The sequence below is a fragment of the Peromyscus californicus genome, unplaced genomic scaffold (assembly GCF_007827085.1).
Source record: "Peromyscus californicus insignis strain IS unplaced genomic scaffold, ASM782708v3 Scaffold_5__1_contigs__length_169319896, whole genome shotgun sequence".
In the NCBI taxonomy this organism is placed as follows: Eukaryota; Metazoa; Chordata; class Mammalia; order Rodentia; family Cricetidae; genus Peromyscus; species Peromyscus californicus.
Genome location: NW_026294573.1, coordinates 102382645 through 102395829, shown reverse-complemented (window position 1 = coordinate 102395829; position 13185 = coordinate 102382645). Strand labels below are relative to the sequence as shown.

The 13185-nt window shown below is 45.9% G+C and overlaps 1 protein-coding gene across 2 annotated transcripts in view; it reads left to right on the top strand.

The window, feature by feature from the left end:
* Positions 1-9277: 9277 nt before the first annotated feature.
* The window catches only part of Frmpd1 (FERM and PDZ domain containing 1), a 112342-nt gene continuing 108434 nt past the window's right edge, over positions 9278-13185 (top strand). Inside the window, exons 1-2 of one of the 2 annotated variants that reach the window (XM_052716576.1) lie at positions 9278-9466; positions 12342-12475. The gene's annotated coding sequence lies outside the window, so the exon portion shown is untranslated. The remainder of the gene's footprint in view (positions 9467-12341; positions 12476-13185) is intronic. The other variant, XM_052716575.1, reaches the window with a different exon arrangement.

Here is a 13185-nt window from a genome sequence, read left to right as displayed (position 1 = left end):
ACCTTGAAAGATGGCACTGCCAGCTGAGGGCCACACTCTGAGATCATGAACCAGTGGGGGAGGGGCATTTCATACTCAGACTGTACCATTTCTGGCCTCTTTACCTGGTCTCACACAGAATGAAACGGAAAGTGTCTCTCCAGGCCTTTTCAAATGGTCTGATTTTCTAACTACTAGAGAGCACTTAATATTAAACACGACTTAATATTAAATTCATCTTCTGTAATAACTTCATCTCGGGACTCTTTCCAGCTCTGTTCACCTCCTGAAGGAGTGTGGAAAGCAGCTGAACCCTGCTGTTTTCACCCTGCTGGCAACTGTTTAGATACCTTGGGTTGTTTCCTTACCGTTGGCTTCATGGGCAAAACAATGCTAGGTACTTATAAACAACCATCATGACAACTGTGAGGATATTTCCTGAGTAACCTAACATTTGACAGCAATCATATTCGGCAGGCCACTGTGTATCGATTGTGGCAGTTTGAATGAGAAATGTCCCCCATAGTCTGGGGCATTTGAACACTAGGTTTGCAGTTGGTGGTGCTGTTTGGGAGGTTTTGGAGGTGTGGCTTGTTGGAGGAAGTCTGTCACTGGAGGTGGGCTTTGAGAGTTAAAGACTGGCACCATTTTGAGTTCTTCCTGCTTGTGGTTCAGGATGTGAGCCCTCAGCTTCCAGCTCTGGTCGCGCCATGCTTCCTGCCACACTCCCCCGTCATGTCAGACTCTTAACCCTCTGGAACCATCAGCCAAATAAACCTTCCTTCTCTAAGTCACCTTGGTCATGGTGTTTATCACTGCGATAGAAAAGTAACTGGTACACAGGTCCCTGAAACTACCTGACATTTAGCTACCAGTAATTAACTACTGTCATTATCCCAGACTGCTTCTTGCCTTGTTCCCTGCTTCCTGGCAAGACTACAGACTTACACAGATAACTCATGTGAGAATTTCTGATACTGGGCTGACAGGATGGCCCAGCAGGTAAAGGCACCAGCTGTGCTAGCCTCATTATCTGCATTTTATCCCGTGATCCCACTGTGGCAAAAGAGAGCCAACTCCTGAAAGTTGGCTTCTGACCTCCACATGCACACACTGTGGCATGAGCACACACACACACACACACACACACACACACACACACACATACACACACACACCAGACACAAATAATAAATAAAATAAAATTTAAAGAGAATTGCAAATATCAATAAACACATGAAAATACATGCAGCTTTGCTGGTAATCAAATATGTACAAATAAAAAATTAAATGTATGAGTTATCATTTGTACCTACTCAATTAGCAACACTTTTCAAATGATAGTGCTCTGTCAAAGATGAGGTAAAATGGGAGTCCATGCATGCACAATAAATCCACATATCCCTACTAGAACACACTTTAACTTCGAGACAGGGTTTGTCTGTTAGCCCTGGCTCCCCTGGAACTTGCTCTATAGACTAGGCTGGCCTTGAACTCAGAGATCTGCCTGTCTCTACCTCCTCAGTGCTGGTATTAAAAGCGTGTGCCACCACCATCCAGCTAACAGGTCCTTTGACTCAGGAGTTCTGCCTTTAGAATTCATTTCAAAATAATCAGAAAAGCAGATGTTGACATGCACAAAGATGTTCATCATAGTGCTGTTTAGGGGAAAATGGAAAATAAAATATCAAAAATAATTGAATGGTTGAATTTATAATATATCTTTATGAAAGACCGTTCTGAAACATTACAATCATCTCTTTGAAAAACTGTTAACACAAAGAAGTGTTAGGTTATGATATTCAGGCCGAAGATTCAAATGTAAAATTATGTCAGTCACTCAATTCTGTAAGAAAATAAAATAGAAAAATAATGGCTTGTGGTAAGGTTGAATATTATTTTCTAAAGTTTCTAATTGTGTACTATAATATTGTTCCCCATAGAGATAGTATCAATTTGCCCTCCTCCAACAAACTATATAGGAGTTCATATCTGCTGATCCTCAACAATACAGTGTGGTAGAGATTGTATCAATTTGCCCTCCTCCAACAAACTATATAGGAGTTCGTGTCTGCTGATCCTCAACAATACAGTGTGGTTTGGATATTACTGATCTTCGTCGTTGTGACTGATAACACATGGCAGCTCAATGTCTCTTTCCCTTGAAGGAAAGGCTGATTTACTGATTTGTGTGGGTGTTTGGTCTGCAGGTATGTCTGTGCACAGCCTGCCTGCAGTGCCTGTGAGCCCAAAAGGGAGTGTCCAGTCCCTTGGAACTAGCTACAGTTGTGAGCCACCATGTAGATTTGAACCTGCATCCTCTGGAGAACAGCCAGGGCTCTTACTCACTGAGCCATCTCTCCATCCCCTACTTGAAACTTTTTATGATTGAGGCTGGGCGTTTCTACAGCTTCCAGAGTTCCTCATAATTGCTTCACTATAAATTATCTACTTCCTGTCGCTTGACCGTTTTCCTTTTTTTATTTTCACATTTTTTATTTTATTTCTATTATTTATTTATTTATTTATTTGTGTGTGTGTGTGTGTGTGTGTGTGTGTGTGTGTGTGTGTGTGTGTGTGTTCATGGACAACTTGTGCACAATTTGTGGGACTGGAGTCAGTTCTCTCTTTCCACCATGTGGATCCTGGGGATTGAACTCAGGTCATCAGTCTCAGCGGCAGGCACCTTTACTGGTGGAGTGATCTTGTCAGCCCTGATCGTTTTTTTTGGATGGATTGGTTTTTGATCTTTTCATGTTGGTTATTGCAGACCGGTTGATTTAAGAGTATAGTGACTTCATCAAGTCACTCTGAACTCCCGTCCACAAAGCAGACTCCATGGAGTTCCACTGACTAGTTTAGTGATAGTCTCCAAACTATCACTATACAATCATTCCAGGAGTCAGTAATTTGGACAGAGTACATGGGGGGGGGGACTTGATTCCATTATGTGGTATCTAGGTCCTCAGCTGGGTCCTCACTCGGGCTGGTGGTGACTTGGTATCTGGAAACTCTAATCAGATATCTGATGTGGATACTGACTGGCACTGCCTGTGAGAGCCGGTGTGCATTCTACCCTAACCTCCTCTGCGTGGGAACTTTAAGTCTTGAAACCAGTTAGTTCCACTCAGTATGAAAACTGGCAAAGACTCTTTTAACTGGCTGGCACTATATTGGTGAAGTGAGTTCACTCACCTGCTGACTGTGGGCTAGGACTTCAGCTGAGTTGAAAGGTGGCCTCTCATGGAAGCTCTCTGGGGAGGCTGGCTTGTACCTCACAGCACTGATAGGCTCCTAGTGTGAAGAGCCTTGGAATGCCGGTCAGAAGCGGGATTGCCTTCCCTGGCCTGGCAATGGAAGTCACATAGAATCATCCTTAGTGTAGCTGTGGAGGCCCACAAAGGTTTCTAGTGAGATCTGAGCTTGCTTTACCCAGCAGGGCTGCATTAGAGGATTGCTTGGCCATGTGTGTGGTTACCAGGTGATTGGAAGGGTCTGCACCGGGCTGTGGTAGGGGAAGGTCTTTTGCTCCATCCCTTGGTGTTCCTATAAACAGCCCTTTAGAAGAGACAGAGGGGCCAGTGGATAAGGATCCAGGCCCTCCCGAGCTATCCTGTGTTTCTATCTGTTTCTCTCCCCTCTATCCTTCTCTCTAAATCTCTTATCCCTCACTCCTTAGGAGTACCCTGGGGGAAAATGAGGGAGCCGGTCTCCCAGCTGGGTTCCCACATGTAGTCACAAGGCTGCTTAGATTTATGGGGGGAGAGATGGACATGTCTCTTCTGCTCATAGGGAGTGTCAAGTCACATTAGGAGTCTGTGGGTTGGGAAATTTTGCCACAGAAAACTCTTATGACTCTTCATACTTCTGGAAACTTTCTAATTTTCTATGCACTGCAGAAAACAAAATATTTTGTGATCTTCGTGTATTCTTTTCTATGCTTGTTCACCGTGCTCCCTTGTTTTTTGTTGTTGTTTGTTTTTGGTTTTTTGAGACAGGGTTTCTCTGTGTAGTTTTGGTGCCTGTTCCAGAACTCGCTTTGTAGACCAGGATGATCTGCCTGCCTTTGCCTCCCTCCTGAGTGCTGGGATTAAAGGTTTGTGCCACCACTGCCTGGCCCTATGCTCCTTTGTTTTAGTTACTTTTCTATTGCTCTGAAGAGACATTATGACTAAGGCAACTTATGAAAAGGCTTTTATTTGGGGGCTGGCTTACAGTTTCAGAGGGTGAGCTCATGTCCATCATGGTGGGGAGCATGGCCAAAGGCAGGCAGGCATGGTACTGGAGCAGAAGCTGAGAGTTTATATCTGATCTGTAAGTGAGAGGCAGAGAAAGAGGGAATGTGCCTGGCATGGGCTTTTGAAACCTCAAATCCCTCCCTAGTGACACACCTCCCCCAGCAAGCCACACCTCTTAATCTTTCCCAAAACAGTCCACTAACTAGGGACTTAGCATTCAAATAGATGAGCCTGTGGGGCCATTCCCACTCAAACCACCATGCTCTCTAATGGGTTATACCAGCTGGTGCCACCGTTAGGTGCACTGGTTGGTGCTCCCCATGGCTGTGACCAATACCTGATGAATTCAGTTTATAGGATGAGGGATTAGCTTGGGCTCATGGTTCAGGGGATAGAGTCCATCATGATGGGGAAGGCATGGTAACGGTGCCTCATCTGTGACGGGGGAGCTTGAGGCACAGCTTGTTACCCGGGAGCAGGGAGCTCAGGGCAGGAGCAGAGTTGGCCTGTAACCTCTCAGAAGGCTGCAACCAGCAAGTGTCCAAGTGTTCAAACACGTGAGCCTGTGGGGCACGCTCCACAAATTTTAACAGTGAGAAGCATGCTTGTCTGTTGAGGAAACACCTCTTCTCTCCCTGCCCAGCTTTTCTGCTTAGTTTGTGTGGTATTTTGTAACGTGCTCAGTAACTGGTAGAGAGAGTAGGCAAATTTTTGGAAGTCAGTCTCTCCAGGTCTCACTTTGTTCATCTGTAAAATGGGAGCTATATCACCACACTCCTCTGCCTTTCAGATTTCTCATGAGGATGAAAAGATACGCCGAGTGTGAAAGTTAGAAGGGTAAGGCACTACTTGAGGGCGAACGATCACCTTGAGAATGAGTGGAACAGGTTGGGGAAGAGAAAGGAGGTCATTGGATGCTAGCTTTTAAATAAACCACAACATCTGTGAGCTTTTTTTAAAAGAATTTATATTGTATGTGTGCTTTCCGGGTGCCTGTGGAGGTCAGAGACTCTCAGCTCCTTTGGTGTGAGCCACTCTGCTGTGCTGGGTACCAAACATCAATGCTCTGCAAGAAGAAGTTCTCGTAACCACAGAGGCACCCCACCAACCCCATACCTGTGTTAATATCTTAATGAAATGACTTATACTCCAGGCAGCCATGCCTGTGTGGCCCAACAAGCACCTTTATAGTGGCAGGAAGTGGCTGTCCACCTGTCTGTCTGGTGGCTGTCCACCTGTCTGACTGTGAAGTGCTGCCCACAGATGCTCAAAAGTGGACCCCATTTTAACAACCTCTCTTGTACTTAACATCAGTTTGTTTTGCTTAACTCACTCCAGAGAAGGGGGTCTAACCTCAGCACTGTGGTACAGGAGGCCAAGGGCGCTGTCTGTGACAGCTGCGTGAGTGATGTTTTCCACATCTGTGTCTGTTTTCTTCTCATAGTGAGTAAGAGAACGAGGTCTCTGGACCTCTCGTGCTCACCAACAGTTTTGGAAGCTCTCCACTTAGTGAGGCCTCGGAGTTCCCGGGGGAGAGGTGCTTTGGTGTGCTCTAGCAGCTCACTTCAGTCAGCCACCTGCCTTAAAGCCTTTTCTGTTGTTTGTGACAGGGTCTCATGTAGCCCAAGCTGGCTCCAAACTCGCTAAGTGGTTGAGACTGGCTTTGAACTGATCCTCCTGCCTCCACATCCCATGGACTGGAATTTCTGAGGGGTGTGTGTCACTGCACCCAGCTGACTCGAATTTCTTTCTCTTCAAAGTATCCTATCTTCAGAATCCTGGACTTCTCATCTCACAGGGGCCTCTCCCTTCTCAGAAGTCCCAAGAGCACATCTAAGACTTTCTATGAGAGCATTTCATAGACTCTCCAAGTAAAAACGAATAACTAGTATTTCATATATTAAGCAGTTAGACCCAAACAATTTTGTAGTAACTAAGTTATTTAAGTCCTAGTAACTGTTAGAAAAAACAGTGCAATACGTTGAAAACATTATTACTTTATCTCATTTTTTAATTTAAAAAAATATGCCTTTATGTGTGTGTGGTGGGCAGTACGTGCACATGAGTGCAAGTGTCTTTCAGGGCTGGAGTTATAGGTTGTTGGAATGGAGCCAGGGACCTTTGCAACCTGCTCTTAACTGCTGAACCATCTCTCCAGCCTGTTTTATCCCATTTTGAAGTCACCCCTGTCATTTACTGATGGGATTGTGTGTCTGTCAGAGCCCCAGAGTTTTTATTTCCTCTACCATTCTGTCATGGCAGTCAACAAAAACCCCAGCTTTTACAGACACACAATGGCGCAGGAAAGATGGGCCTGACCCAGTGTTGAGACAGTGAAGTCCAGGGAGCTGTTAGGACGCACAGGTCCAGTAGATTTTGAGTATTGACATGTTGCCTTTAAAAACTGAAAATGCCCCATAGTAACTGAGTGAATTAGCTCTCCCGTTCTGGGAGCCACAACTGTGGTTTGGCCACAGTTCTGCTGCTCCCACTGGTGACAATGGCTGTATTCTGCTTCTGTGACAGCTACCTGAAAACACACATTGTATTCCTCATCACAGCCTTTGAAAGGTCAGGGCCGTGTCTAATTGGTCTCTGTGTCCGCCGTAGCACCTCTCAGGGATGGTAGCTAGCATTTAATGACCTTTACAGAGGCAGGGCATCCACACAGGCCACATGATCATTCTCTTCCCAGGACACTACTCTACCTCAGTGAGCTAGCACGGTGCCTTGCTCCTCAACACCTCGTCAGTGTTACTTAAAGAAATGAACTTGTGTGTGCTTACTTTGGTCCACACCTCGATTCCTGACAGCAAAGCAGAGCAATTCATAGGCCCCAGTCAGACCGAGTAGATGCCTCTACACAGCCAGTGTGAGGTGGGGCTCAGCATGCTGGACACAGCTCCTCACTTGCTTCTGCACTCCGATGAGCATTTTAGCCTTCCCTCCCCTGTGAAGCGTGATAACAACAGTACAGGGGAGAATTGTAAACGCCGAAGGAGATGTTGCCTGCACCAGGGCTTTGAAGGACATCCACGTGGTGTGCCCTAAAGGATTACAGTTCAGCTGTGGACCAGCAACCACGGGCACACCCTACCCTTCTCTTCCTGACTGGATTGATGGGGGAGGGGAAGACTAAGCGGAAAGGACTGGGGACGGAGGGGGGGCGGGGCACAGGGGGCTATAAGTAGCTATTTCTGATTCCCAAGTGACCATGCTTTAGGCTGAAGCTGAAATTCCCTGTGAGCTGCACTAATGGAGAAATTAGTATCAGTTGACATAGTAGCATATGCTCTGAAATGTTCTCCCATTACGCTTCATGAGAAATGGCAGGAATTCCTGGTCCATTCTAGGAAATCTGCCGCGACAACGTTAGCCTCTGGGAAAGCATGCCCTGATATCCCCTAGGCTCTGAAAGTCAGCTGGTAACTCCAACTTCTGAAGGATGCACAAAGTATTACTAATTTCTTAATTAAATATTACATTATTTCTTTTCAATTTCATACCGTGTATTTTGATCATATTCATCTTCTCTCCCCAACTCCTCCCAGATCCACCCCTACTAACCTGACGTCACATCCTCTTTTTAGTTTTTGTAAGAGTCTAGTAAGTCAAATTTGTGCTGCCCAAATACTCTTGGGTGTGGGGCCATCCCCTGGAGTATGGTCACCCTACCAGGGGTCACACCCTTAAAGAAAACTGACCCACCCTCTCACCAAAGCTATCAATTGCCAGTAGTTCCTTTCCTCATGGTGGGACTTTATGCCAGGCTGAGATTTTGTACCGCTTGAGCTCGGGCAGGTCTTGTGCATGCTGTCCCAGAGCGGGGAGGACATATGTGCGACTATCCTATTGGTGTCTGGGAAACACTGCTCCACTGGAGTCTCCCGCTGCCTCTGCATTTTACAATCTTCCTGTCCCCTCTTCCATGATAATCCCTGAGCGTTGGAAGAGGGGGTGTGTTATAGATGTCCTAGTCAGGCCTGAGAGCTCCCAGGTCTCTTACCCTCTGTATTGTGAACCTGTTAGGGGGTCTCTGTGTTAATTGCCGTCTCCTGCAGGAAAAGCTTCTCCGATGAGGCTTGAGAGATGCACTAATCCATGGGTATAATGATAGCTCATTAGGAATTAGTTTAATACTACGTCCATTTAACAGACTCTAGCACCTATGACCTGTCCAGCTACAGGTTCTTAAGGCTCAAAGTCTGTGAAAGAAAATTGTCTTTGTCCATCAACAGAGGGCTCATGAAAACATCTCTTATTCTTTGAAGGGGAAAAAAAAAATACTGTTTTCGTGAAACTGAGCATTTCAAAGCAAATGTTATTCTGACAACTTTGTGAGTACCTGCTGTTTGTTTTCAAGCTAATCAGCGTGTGTGATATTGATTGGCCAGTAGTGACATTTTGAAAACAAGTCTTCGCTGTCATTGGTAAGTGTGTGCTCTCTCACAAGCCAACAGCTCTATTAGGGAACCATCAGGACTGATTTGCAAGAAGGGTCTGTCTCTTTCAGTGCTGGTAAGGAAGCAAAGAAAGAAGGAACCAGGAGAGAAGGGAAGACCCGAGCTTTACAGACTGTGCAAGGCAGACAAGTGCCTTGGGGACCCAGGAGCTTGACAAAGCAAAACAACAGCTGTCATTTAGCTGGGAAAGTCCAAGGCATCCCAGCTCTCACACAGGATGTGTGTTTCACCCTCCTGAATCCTCACAGACTCTGGAAGTCAGTATTATCTCTGTGTTATGATGAAAAAAAACGGAGCCCACATCTGCTCAAGGACAGAACGCTAGAAAGGGCTTGAGTTAAGATTCAAGCCATGTCTGACCCAGCAGCCCAGATCCTTTCTAGAACATTCCTCTGATTCAAAGAACAGGCTGAGACACAGTGTCACAGTACATCGTGGCAAAACATGAACAAAGCCTTGTTTTTAAGAAAATCTGGGTCACCTTCCTTTCTTCTGTCCTACAGAAGACAGGAGAGAACATGGAGAAAATGGTCCCCGTGCCAGGGTCTCCCTGGGTCCAGCTCTCAGAACTTAAGGAGAAACACCAGCCCACACCCCCATCCCCCCCCCAATTCAGACTTGCCCAGTTTGTCTTTGACTCCAAGGGGTGGGTCCCAGCTCTCAGAACTTAGGGGTCAGGAGGAGTACCAGCTCACATGCCCATTCTCTCCATTCAAGTTTGTAGTTCTCTCCTCCCTACCAAAGTCAGAGAAATCCGGCTGCAGCTCTTCGATAGTGAAGACACAGGTAGGCTGGGCTAACACACCCAGAGAGCAGGACAGAGCCTTTTCTCTTTAAAGGTTTCTCCTTCTTTCCTTCCTTCCTTCCTTCCTTCCTTCCTTCCTTCCTTCCTTCCTTCCTCCCTCCCCCCCCCCCCCCTCCCTCCCTCCCTCCCTCCCTTTGTTCCTGTCTTCCTCTTTTTTTTAAGGCATATTTTTATTTTTACTTATGTGATTACATGTGTGTCTGTGTGTGGGTATGTACACCTGCAGGCTGGTGCCAGTCAGTGGAGGTCAGAAGGAGATGTCAGAGCCCCTGGAACTAGAGTTACAGGTGCCTGTGAGCCCTCTGACATGGGTGCTGGGAACAAACCTCTGGTCTTCTGGAAGAGCAGTATGTGCTCTTTTGTTTGTTTGTTTTCGAGACAGGGTTTCTCTGTGTAATAGCCGTGGCTGTCCTGGATCTCACTCTGTACACCAGGCTGGCCTTGAACTCACAGAGATCCGCCTGGCTCTGGTGTGCTGGCATTACAGGCGTGCGCCACCACACCTGGCATAGTGTGTCCTCTTAACCACTGAGCAGTTTCTCCAGACCCTTCTCCGAAGCCCTCCTTCCTGGGTCATTATAAGGCAGCTAATTTGACATTGACAATACTGTGGGAATAGACTCCAAGGCCATTCTAGCCTGTGGATCTATCAGGGTGCCATGTGAGAACCAAATTTAAATTGTGACCCCGTTGCCTGCTGGCTGGGTAATCTTGAGCAAGTTGCTTAACCTTGCTGAGTCTCCTCACCTGCAAGCTAGACACCATAATGCCTGTTTGTTGGAGCTTTGTGATAATTAATAGCATATTGAAAACACATACCACACAGGTGAGGTTTCTCTCTGTCCTCAGAGCCTCCGACAGGCTCTTTGTTCTCTGCCTAGAAGATGTGTCTCTTCTCCCTCTTCAGGTGGTTAACACGGATTCATCTCTAGTATCCTTCAGTAGACAACCAGAAGGAACTCGATAAGGTTGGCATTAGTTTTATCATCTCTAAGATGGTCAAATGGCTCAGTTGGTAAGGGACCTGCTGGCCAAGCATGAGGTCCAGAGTTTGGATTCCCGGAACCCACATGAAATGCCAGGTGTGGTGGCATCTGTAACCCCAGATGGTTTCCTAGAGCTCATTGGTCATGGTGCCTAGCTGAATCAGTGAGCTCCAAGTTAGTTCAGAGACCCTGCCTCAAAAGAGAAGGTGAATGGGCTGGGTGTGGTGGTGCATGCTTTGATTGTTTGTTTGTTTGTATTTGGTTTGGTTTGGTTTTATGAAACAGCGTTTTTTCTGTGTAACAGAAAAACTGGCTGTCCTGGAACTTACTCCATAGACCAGGCTGGCTTGAACTCGCAGAGATCCACCTGCCTCTGCCTCCTGAGTGCTGGGATTAAAGGTGTATGCCACCATGCCTCAAAGTGGTCATGCTTTTAATCATAGCACTCAGAGGTAGAGGCAGGTGGATCTCTATGAGTTCGTGGACAGCCTGGTCTACATAGTGAAACCCTGTCTCAAAAAAGAAAAGAAAGAAGGAAAGGAAGGAAGGTAGGTAGGTAAGTAGGTAGGTAGGTAGGTAGGGAGGGAGGGAGGGAGGGAGGGAGAGAGACAGAGACAGAGACAGAGACAGAGACAGAGACAGAGACAGACGACTAGGCAGGGCGTGGTGGCCACCCCTTGAATCCCAGCACTCCAGGGGTAGAGGTAAGTGGATCTCTTTGTCTTTAAGGTCATCCTGGTCTATACAGTGAGTTTCAGGCCAGCGAGAGCTACAGAGTAAGACCCTGTCTCAACAAGTCGGGTGAAGAGAGTAGAGGAACATATTCAACATTAGCCTCTGGCCTCCATGTACAAGAGAGGCCTTACATGCCTGTGCCTATACAGTCATGAGAGGTACATACAACACACACATAAAATAAAAACAAAAACAAAATAACATGGAAATGCTAATTATATATAATGCCTAGGGCTGTTACATGAAATAATAAAAAACTGGTTAGAATAGTGCTTGACAAATAATTAGGAATCAGTACTTTTTTCTTAATTTTCAATACATTTTCCAAAGGATATTTTGCATAAAGCCTGTGTTTAGCTTTTTAAATTCTCTTTGATATACTTTCTTTTTGAGACAGGGTCTCAGTATTCCAGGCTAGACTCAAACTTGCTGTGTAACTGAAGCTGACCTCTCAAGTCCTGGGATTCCAGATGTGCGGCTCCCCTGGTTTATGTGGTGCGAGGGGCAGAATCCAGGTTTTTGTGCATGCACACCCACCCCCCACCAGCTACTGTTCTTTAAACACCAGCCACCTCGTCTTTTGTCCCAGGGTTTCTACTGGCTTGCTTGTAACTTGCCAAGGGCTAGCTGGCCAGTGAACCCTAGGGATTTTCCTGTCTCCACCTCTCCAGCACCAGGATTGTAAGCATACACCACCACACTCAATTTGTATTTAATATGGGTTCTGGGGTTAAATTCAGGCCCGTATGCTTCCGGGGTAAGCACTTATTGATGGCACCATCTTCCCAGCCCACCCTTAATTATTACCTCTACACATATTGAGAATGACGTCCGACAATGTTATAATTAATTTCCCTTCTTCTATCGAGCATAAAATTTAAAAGTCAAGAGGAAAATTATAACCCACTATATTACTCAAACTTTTTAAGATTTTTATTTTATGTATATGAGTGTTTTGCCTTTATGTGTATGCACCATGTGCGGGCTAGGAACTGACCCTGGGTTCTTTGAAAGAGCAGCAAGTGCTCTTAACCACTGAGCCATCTCTCCACTCCCCCCCTTTTTTTTAACCATTGCTGTTATTCATTCTCCATTATTGATAATTTAAATTTGTTTCATTTATCATGTCCTATAGCATACTCTACGGAAGGTCTGTGGGCCACAGATTCTCAGGCTTCTTCATCCCACTCTTTGCCTTCATTCCTGAAGACTATCTTTGCTAGGTATGAAAATCCAAGTTGATGCTGACTTTCCTTCAGCACTTACAAGGTATCGATCGTACCACCTTCTTCTGGCTACTGTGATTCTTCTGAGAGGGCCACTGTCATTTGACTGGCATCCCTGGGTCAGACCTCTTAGTGTTGACACTGTTTCTCTGTTTTCCATTTTCAGTGTAATTATGACATTCTGACATGGGTTTCCGTGGCTTTATCCCTTTGGGTTTGATATTGACTTCTTGACTGTTGGCTGTCTTTTGCCAAATTTGGGAGAATTTCAGTGATTTATTTTTTATTTTTTATTTTTATTTATTTATTTCGTTGGTTGGTTGGTTTGGTTTTTCAATACAAGGCTTCTCTGTGTAGTCTTGGCTGTCCTGGAACTCACTCTGTAGACCAGTCTGGCTTCGAACTCACAGAGATCCACCTGCCTCTGCTCTCTGAGTGCCAGGATTCAAGGCATGCACCACCACTGCCTGGTAGCACTTGTTTTTAAAGATAGTAATGTAGTTCAAGCTGGCCTTGAACTCACTATGTAACCCAGGCTGGCCCTCAAACTTGTGATCTTTTGCCTCAGCCTCCTGAGTGCTGGGATTATAGGCGTGCACCACCACACACGGCCTGTGAACAGGTACTGCTGCGCAAGCTTTTTCAGCACTGTTCTTTACTCGTTTTGGGAATCTGATCTTGTGACTGTTAGCTTAATTCCGTTGGGGGGCGGGGGTTGTTTGGTTTTTTCTTCATTGTATTTCTTTTGCTCAG